Source organism: Octopus sinensis, linkage group LG20, assembly GCF_006345805.1.
Source record: "Octopus sinensis linkage group LG20, ASM634580v1, whole genome shotgun sequence".
Lineage (NCBI taxonomy): Eukaryota > Metazoa > Mollusca > Cephalopoda > Octopoda > Octopodidae > Octopus > Octopus sinensis.
This window is the reverse complement of record NC_043016.1, coordinates 22,012,778-22,022,777: the sequence shown is the minus strand read 5'-3', so window position 1 is coordinate 22,022,777 and position 10,000 is coordinate 22,012,778. Positions and strand designations below refer to the sequence as shown.

Genomic DNA, 10,000 nt, shown 5'->3' with positions numbered 1-10,000 from the left:
AATCCTGTTTTTTTTTTTCATCCTAACATAATGTACCTTAAACTACATTATCCACCGTGTTCTTTGTTGTCTAACCCCAGGCAAACCCCTATCCAGCAGACATAGAATCAAAGTTATTCTAGCCATGACTGACCCCTCTTTTATTCAATCATAGTATATCTATAGAACTACAATATCCGCTGTATTTCATCTTGATTTTGTAGTTATTGATCATCCCCAGGTGATCACTGATCCAGCAGACAAAGAGATTCCACCTGCTATGACCATCCTATCTTCCTTTTATTTGAAGTTATTATATCTTGGATTGCATTATTTCAACATTCTTATCTAGCAAAATTATTATCAAAGCTTTCCAACTGTGACCATCTTGTTTTTATAACAGTAGAGTATGATTTGAAGAAAATTTAGCTGCTATTTTCATTGGGAGAGATTCTATGTGGCCATTTGTCTAGTATCCTTATTGCTAGATTATGCTTGTTAGTAAGTTATCAAAACTATCATGTCACCCTGTAAGTGATATTTATCAAAATATGTTTTCTTTTCTATATTTCCCACGGACTGTGAGATAAAGATTTTAGGCCACTGCCACAGAGTTAAAAAATCCAATCTTACAATATCCACTGTTTTGTGTTATTTGTTTGATAAGCCACTTGTAACTATGTTTGTTCTTGAGTCTGCTTGACATCATTCTAAATAGCTAGTGATAGAAATAGCATGCAGCTGTCAAAAAGCAAACTCTGCAGAGTATTGATAGAAATAGTAAAACAATTTTTTTTTTTTTTTTTATGGCTTATTTAAAAGGAAGGAACATTGCTAGTGGAAACTATAGGCGAAGTAAATATCTACTGTATCATTTTCACAAGTCTCAGAAGACTGCAAAGTTGTATGAAAATTCTGGATGAGTAGGAGAGTCTAAAGTATAGTGAGAAGTTCTTATGTGAGACACAGTATGAGTGATGTGAGTAAGAGAGATTTAGATGACTCAAGTCAGCAACTTGCTAGTTTAGATGAGAAGGCAAGCAACAACTACTCTAAATATGTGGATCAGAGGTTGAAATATCATATTTGATGGTATAAAAGGTGCATGAGAATATTAGACACACTGCAATTCCAGCAGTGTATTTTCAGAAATAAAATATTAGTGCATTAAAGGATGCACTAGGTCTAACTTTGCATTTAGGAGCTAGAGGGAATTTTTGAGACATTTTGGGTAGAAAAAGTATATATGCCATTAAAAATTGTATATGCCATTAAAAATACAGTATGCTGATGAATGAATCTTTGTCAATCAATTGGATGGCCTGCTATTGTGTGCAGCTTATGATATTTCTATGTGTATCCCAAGTGTTGGAGTAGTACTCCTTTCTGGGTTTTATTCAAGTGTTGTAGTCTGCTGAAATATTTCTTGAATCAGAAGTCTTCAGACTATGGTAAAAAGGTATCACTTGTGTGGGAACTGTGTGTTGGCTTGGGTCCTGGCTCCTAAATGCAAAGTTGGGCCTATATTACATGCTTTAATACTCAAGAAATTTTTTCCTGAATATGCACTGCTGAAATTACAGTGTATATCTAATATACCTATGCATATTTTATGACATCAAATATGGTCCTTTAACCTCTGATCCACATATGCACTGTTCACTACCTGCCTATTCAATTGTGATAAACAGAAAACCTCACAAAGAACAACCATGGCATGAACCCAGTGGCAGAACTCATAACTAATTTGACTTCATCCTTGCAAGTTAAAGTTCAGCATTGACTAGTATTTTCTCTGATGCAAATATCAAGTGGCCATGGTTGGTCCTAATGACAATGAGGTTCAAACTGAAAATGATTTATAAGAAAAGAGCTACACATATTCAATTTGATGTAGACAAGCTGAAAGATCTCAGGGTTGTGGCAGTGTTTGAGGTGACAATGGGTGGCAGATTTGCAGCCCTTTTTCTTTCTGGAAGCACTTCAGGAAATGGCTCTATAATGTTATGGAGAAGGGGAAAGAAAAAAAAACCACAGGTCACTGATGACATCTTTGTGCTACATAATTTAAAATGGAACTGAGGAAGTTCAAGCTAATGGGTTAGAAGCAAGTCAGCAATGCAACACCATGAATAGGAGAATTAGAAAGAAAATGAGGAAACCCATACTTTTGGAAGAAACAAACAAAGGGAGGTATTTAAAAAAAACCATTCATTTTTCATGCAGAAGTTAAGTGAGTTGCATGAAAATGCACAGCGAGTATAGTGAATGGGGGCATCTTTACTTGCAAAATCTGTATATGTGTATGCTTATCAATAAATGGGCTCATTAGTTACCAGTGGAGCAACAAGTGTAAAGTATAAATTTGTCTGAATGCACAATGTTCTTAATGGTCAGTGATGGTCTTCCTTGGTACAAGAGTGGACAACCATCATGTATGTATGTATGTATGTATGTATGTATGTATGTGTGTGTGTGTGTGTGTGTGTGTGTGTGTGTGTGAGTGTGTGTGTGTGTATATCATTATTCAGTTTTATTTCAAGATTTTTTGCCAATAGAAAAAGAGCTGGTTTCTAACCTAGATCCAAGGCACCCTCATTGGAATTTCAACATGAACAACAGGGTATTTTTGTATGTGTGTATGTATGTATGTATGTATGTATGTATGTATGTATGTATGTATGTATGTATGTATGTATGTATGTATGTGTGTGTGTCAGTGTGTGTGTGTATGTATGTATGTATGTATATATGTATGTATGTATGTATGTATGTATTTGTGCAGGTATGCATGTTTTGTTTTATATATGTATTCTCATACTTATAGTTGCATATATAGACATGCTCATATATATTTAAATGATAAACTTCTGAAAAGTTTTACAGACTTTTACAATTCCAGTGATGGCTTTAATTTGTAGTCTTCAAATCAGCTCTCTTCTTTCTGGTTTTGAGAAGCCTATTTTCTCAAGATTGGTATTTAGGCAGTGTGTTACATAGCTTAGTGTTCCAATAATTACAGGTTTAAACCTGAACTTGTAATCTGGATCGAGTAACTGCAGATTTCTCAAAAGTTCAGCGTAGGTATTCTCTTTTTCATTGATCTTCAGCTTTATGTTAACATCAGTTGGGTAGCTAATTTCCACAACTGTACACAGTTTCTCTTCTATCCCAAATATCAGATGTGTTGTGTTTACATTTTATTGAGGTTTCACTGGTACATTCCACTAGTATTCCTTTTTATTATGAGTGGCTTCTACCATACTGTGGGTCCTTATTTCTTTGTCCTCAGGGTTATCCTTCTGACAGATTTCATTATAGAGTGTTCTAGCTACAACATCATGTCTCATTGGTAGATGGTAATATGATGACATTTTTGGACAACTGCTTATGATATGGGTGTTATCTTCAATGTTAACTCCACAAAATCTGCATTAGTTGTCACATTTTATTGCTTTTCCTGCATCTCTATCCCTTTTGTGCATCAAATATTTGGTTGACATTTCCTGTCATTGGATTGCAAATATATACCCTTCAAAGTAGGAAGTAGTAAACTGACTATTGGTCCATGGTAGACTGCTTTGATTATTATGATACTATCATCTTGAAGCTTTCTAACATATCCATGCATAGTCTTCTGCTTGTATATGCTCATCCTTTCATCTGATGATACATTGTGGTAGAGTTGTGCGACTTCTTTGGGTATGTATTTAAGGTTATCAGACAAGGAATGTTGCTCAAGGAACTGCCTTCAGTCTTATGATGTTATCAGCGTCATTTATGCGGACTAAGTCAAGGGATGCACTTTGACACTTGGTGGTTAAAAGATGTTGCCAAAGGGATATGATGTGACATTCATATGTGTGTGTGTGCGTGCATGTACTCTTTTACTCTTTTACTCTTTTACTTGTTTCAGTCATTTGACTGCGGCCATGCTGGAGCACCACCTTTTAGTACTTATTCTATCGGTCTCTTTTTGCCGAACCGCTAAGTGACGGGGACATAAACACACCAGCATCAGTTGTCAAGCAATGCTAGGGGGACAAACACAGACACACAAACACACACATACATATATATACATATATACGACAGGCTTCTTTCAGTTTCCGTCTACCAAATCCACTCACAAGGCATTGGTCGGCCCGGGGCTATAGCAGAAGACACTTGCCCAAGATGCCACGCAGTGGGACTGAACCCGCAACCGTGTGGTTGGTTAGCAAGCTACTTACCACACAGCCACTCCTGCGCCTATTCCTTGACTTAGTCCGCATAAATGACGCTGATAACATCATAAGACTGAAGGCAGTTCCTTGAGCAACATTCCTTGTCTGATAACCTTAAATACATACCCAAAGAAGTCGCACAACTCTACCACAATGTATCATCAGATGAAAGGATGAGCATATACAAGCAGAAGACTATGCATGGATATGTTAGAAAGCTTCAAGATGATAGTATCATTATAATCAAAGCAGTCTACCATGGACCAATAGTCAGTTTACTACTTCCTACTTTGAAGGGTATGTATTTGCAATCCAATGTATTTATTTATTTATTATATTAATGTTAAGGAAAAAGAAATTTCAGTTGTGGAAGCAAAACTTCGAACCAAAGTGCCTTAAAGTTAACTAAGAGAGAACAAAATTATTGTAAGAAGAAGAAAGTGATAAACCACTAATCCTTTCAAGGAAATGGGCCTGTTCGATATGTAGAAAATGTGTAGGTAGAGATTCCATCCAGAGTACCCAGAGCAAATTATGAACATATTAGAGGTGCAGTGAGTCTCAGAAAGGTTAATAGAGAAAATGGTCTTTGTGAGTAGCAGATATGCAAGAATAATAAACACTAAGAATACACAAGAAATAGATTTCCTTGAATGCCCAGGAGAGTCCTTTGTGGTAGTAGATTGTTTCTGAGATATAGTTGATGTAATTAGCAGTGGAGGATGCTGCTGAGAGTATAGCTGCTAGAATAAGAACTGTCTGGAAAACTTCAGAGAGCTTATACTTTCATTGATAGCAAAAGGTTACCTTCTTGGTGTGAAAGGTAGATTGAATAGTGCTTATGTACGAACATCTATGTTACATGGTGGTGAAACATGGGCTGTTCATGTAGAGGACATGTGAAGGCTAGAAAGAAACGAAGCTAGAATGCTCTACTGGATGCACAATGTCAGTGTGCTTGCATGACAAAGTGCAAATAAAAAATTGGGCAAAAGAGGCATCAGATGAAATGTGCAAGAGAGCAGATTGCAATGGCATGGATGTGCATAAAGAACTGCATAAAGAAGTGCCAGTTGCTAAATGTAGATGGAACCTGTGAAAGACAGGTTCAGTTACATGTGAAATGAAATTGTGAAGAATGAACTGCAGCTGTTGAGCCTTGTGGTGGAGATGACAAAGGACTGAGCATATTAGTGATTTCTGTCTTTGGGAAGATCCATCTATCTAAGTAAAAACAAGGTCCTACTCAGTATCTTCCATTGCTATTCTATTTTCCTCTGAATACCACTTTCACCCTCTCCCTTTACAATTTTCATTTTGCTAATAGTACACCCATCTAATTACCTCTATTCGTCTCCTACTATTTCCATCCTTATGTACTTCTGACTTCATTCCTGGCACAGTGCATTTTTCTTGCCCCAATCCCACACATCAGCCTGAACTACTCCTACATCTGTCACCTTTCTCCCCTACTAATGTTCATGATTGACCATGCTCCTTCCCATGTTCATCACTTGCTGCATTACTTCCTATCCAGCCACCACTCCTCTTACTAACGTAATTATCTACCCGCTCACTCTGTCCAACCTTTTGCGCTTCTTCTTTTACCTATACCTTCCTGTATCTTGAAGGTGTGCTGTAATACATCTTCACTACCATCTCTCCCAACTGGGATAACCATGTGTCTTTCCTACAGCAAACACCATACTTTAACCTCTAATCACCTGGCATGCCATTTCCCTCAGTACTACTCGCCACCTTAATCGAGGAGTCTTGTGAGTTACTTGCAGACCTAACCATTGCTGGTTCTAAGTAAAAAAAAGAGGATTCAGTACATTCTGTAAAGTGGTTGATGTTAGGAAGAGCATCCAGCTTTAGAAACCATACTGAAACAGACATTGGAGTTTGGCACAGTTTGCCAGCTTACCAGTTCCTGTTGAACTGTCCAACTCATGTTAGTATGGAAAGAAGACATTAAATGGTGATGATAATGATGATGATGATGGCCACAACAACGACGACGATGATGATGATGGTGTACTTTATGCTTCTACTGTAACAAAATTTTTTTAGTTTATAAATGTTATTTATGACTTTTGTATATTAAAATGCAAATTATTATTTATGTTACAAGGCTACTACCATTGCGGAAGGATCTGCCTTGTCTGATTTGTATATATTTTAGAATGTAATTTTTTCTGTGTTTCCTGAATTTTTGCTCCATGAATAATGTAAGTGATATTTTTTTTCAGTTCCATAAAAGTATCTTTTATATCATTAGTGTTCTATTGCAGAATCTTTAGTTATTTTTATCATATTTTCAAAGTACTTTTGTGAGTGAAGCATCTGTTTTTAATGTAGCTGTTTATTTTCTAGAACAGATCCAGCTATCAACTAAATCCATCATGAAGATTGCCTTTCTATCTTCTTTTAACCAGGAAGAGTAGGCAGTTTTTATATCCTGGTGGCTAAGGCAAAAGTGGATAAGATTGAAAAGGTTCTTTGGTCAATCTCTCATCAACTTCTTCAAGTTTCACTTGAAGAGGAAAATAAGGGTGGAGAGGGAAGTGTTGTCTTCTTGCCATTTTGTTGAAAGGTGGATGAGAGAGGTGAGAATACTGTGAGTGAATGGGCCTGCCCTGAGTATGCATGTGTAAATCGTAGATAAGGAGCCAAATGTTTTGTCCTATTCTGTTCTTAATGTTTTGGAATTAATAAACAAATCATTATTATATATTATTATTATTATTATTTACTTTTAATCTGCATGTTTGTTACAATCACTGGCTGAGACACACCCAGTATTCTAGGGTAAATGAAGGATAAAAGATGTTACAGTATGACTGAAAGTTTGGGGAGGGGAAGTGGCAGGGGCAGTAGCGTAATATCTTCATGTAATACAACACAGACATTTAAATTGATAGGGTTTGTTGAGGATGTGGGCTGAGTTCTTGTCAGCACAATCTTTTGGGTTTCTCTGAGACATAGTTTTAGTATATTTTCTAGATGTTTCTGACATCCCTTTCTTGTCATACCAAGGACACCCACAATAACAGGAACAGTTCTTGCTTTAAGATGCCACATTTTTGTATTTCAATTTCCAGATCCTTGTATTTACTTAATTTGTCAAATTCCTTTACAAATATATTTTTATCAGTGGGAACACTTACATCTATTAGTCTACAAGTAATTTCTTCTCATGCTTTTAATGACTATGTCTAGTTGATTGGCTTGGGTTGTTCTGTCGGTGTCGACTAGAAAATCCCAGAGGATAGTGGCTCAGGATAATGTTCATACCAGTAAGCAGGAATGTTGATTTTGTAGTGTTTACATATTTTCCAATGTAAATACTGTCCTACCCTATCGAGGTGATTTTTGTATTTGATTGATGTCAGCACAGGACATCCCGAGACAAGATGGTCTATTGTTTCATCAAATTTATCGCAAAATCTACATTTAGGGTCAGAACCATTTTGAAGAATGTTAGCCTGGTAGTTTTTGGAAGCAAGCTTTGATCTTGTGCCACTAATATGAAACCTTCAGTCTTTGCTTTCAGAGTCCTGAGCTTCTCAGCCACTGATGGGCTGTTGCTTGGTCTACATTAGCATTTCGGCTTCAAAGTATATACTGTCCCTGCAGAGGCTTCTGGCTCCACCACTCCTCAGTTTGTTTCTGCTCATTCTTTTTTGCAGTCTATTTGATCCATTTTGCTTTTTTTCGTGGTAGTCGTTTCAGGTTCTTCATGTAATTCAGGGTTAATACCAAGTTTCCTTGCACATTTGCAAGCTTCCTTGACAATAAAATGTGATTCTTTGCTGCTTTCGTGTTTGCACACAAGGCACAGTATCCAGTCCTATGTACTAGATAAGTACTTGTTCATTGCTATTGTGGAGGTCTTCTAGCACAGTTCTACCTGCATCATTCCTCTTTCCCCATTACTTCTAGGTAGGTACAGATGATCAACGTCTGCTTTTGGGCGGTGCATGATCTTAGATGTTAGTAATTTTCTTGTCTTCCTGTCCAAGCATTGGAGTTCCGTAAGATTCCAGTTAATGATGTTAAAACTGTATTTAACTACTGGAAGTGCCAGGGTGTTAATGGTTTCGCTGTGATTTTTGGAGGTGAGTTCAGTTTTTAGTATGAGTCGTATTCTTCTGTAATATTCCTTTCGTATTTCTTCATTCATAGTAGCATGTTGCATACTGTCTCCTTCATTTATCCCCAGGTATTTATAGCTTCCTTGTGCAAAGCTACTTCCATTGTGGAAGGATCTGCTTTGTCTGATTTGTATATATTTTGGAATGTAAATATTTCTGTTTCCTGAATTTTTGCTCCATGAATGATGTAAATGATATTTTTTTTTCTGTTCCATAAAAGTAATTTTTATATCATTAGTGTTGTTGCAAAATTTTTAGCTATTTTTGTCATATTTTCAAAGTATTTTTGTATATATGGTATGCTATTGGTATCTAATTTAATGAAAGCTGTTTGCTTGTGCTTTATTCTCACAAAACTTGCTTTAACACACTTATCAAGGCCAAAATCCATCCCGATGTCATTACTGAATTCCTTAACAGCTGTTAACAACCCTATTAACTCTTTGTTATTTCTAGCAAACAGCTTCAGATCATCCGCATAAAACAGATGATTTACTATAATATTATACATTTTGAACCCATACCTGGTGTTACTCAGTTTGTTTGGGAGTGGGATCAGTGCCATGCAAAAGAGTAGTGGGGAGAGGGAGTCACCTTGAAAGATCCCTCATTTGATGTTGATGTTGTTAGATTGGCTCATCCTATTACTATCGTTTTGAAGGAGAAGTGTATTCCATTTGACCATGCTACTTTGTAAGAATTTGGAGATGACAGGAGATATCTTATACATCTCAAGGGCCTTGAGTAGTCAATTATGAGGGGACACTGTCAAATGCTTTCCTGTAGTCTATCTATGCCATACTTAGGTTTTTCTTGTTACTCCAGCAATTCTCTACAATCATTTTATTTATGAGTTATTGATCTTTGCATCTATAAGAATTCCTTTTACAACCTTTTTGAGCTTGTGGAAGGATAGAGTTCTGTCCAGGAAAGCGTATATTCTTTCAGTTAGTATAGATTTAAGAATCTTGTAGGTGGTTTTGAGACATGTAATTGGTAGTTCTTTGAATTTTTTGTACCTTCAGTTTTTGGTAGAAGGTATATTGTTCCTCCTTTTAGCCAGGCAGGTATTTGCTCTGGGTTCTGGATGACATCAGTTAGGGATGCAGCAAAATTTTGATGTACTTCTGTCAAACAATTCAGCCAGAAGTTAAGGATCTGGTCTAGTCCTGGGCTTTCCATTTGTGAGACTTTCTAAGAACACATCTTAGCTCTTCTCCTATGGCCTCCCATTTCTGCTCTTCAACTCATTCAGTCTCACTTTCTCATGCTCTATCCAGTCTTCTTTATCATTATATTCTTTCTTGTTGCTCCATATCTTCTTCCAGAACTCTTCCATTTCCCCAGTCTTAGGTGGCTTTTTACTTCTATCTTGCTGTTGCTAATTTCCCTGTAATATTGTTTTACATCATCATCATCATCTTTCTTCTTCTTCTTCTTCTTCTTCTTCTTCTTCTTCTTCTTCTTCTTCTTCTTCTTCTTCTTCTTCTTATTCTTCTTCTACTCCTCCTTCTCCTCCTCCTCCTCCTCTTTCTCTCATCTCCTTCCTCTTCTACTGCTTCTTCATTCCCTAACCATACTTTTATTTACTTTGGCACTGACACTGTACTTGCCTGTCGATCTTGGCACAGTTATTTA

At 36.7% G+C, this 10,000-nt stretch overlaps 1 protein-coding gene across 1 annotated transcript in view; it reads left to right on the top strand.

The window, feature by feature from the left end:
- The window catches only part of LOC115222492, a 105,341-nt gene that overhangs the window by 80,260 nt on the left and 15,081 nt on the right, over positions 1-10,000 (top strand). The gene's annotated exons all lie outside the window — the stretch shown is intronic.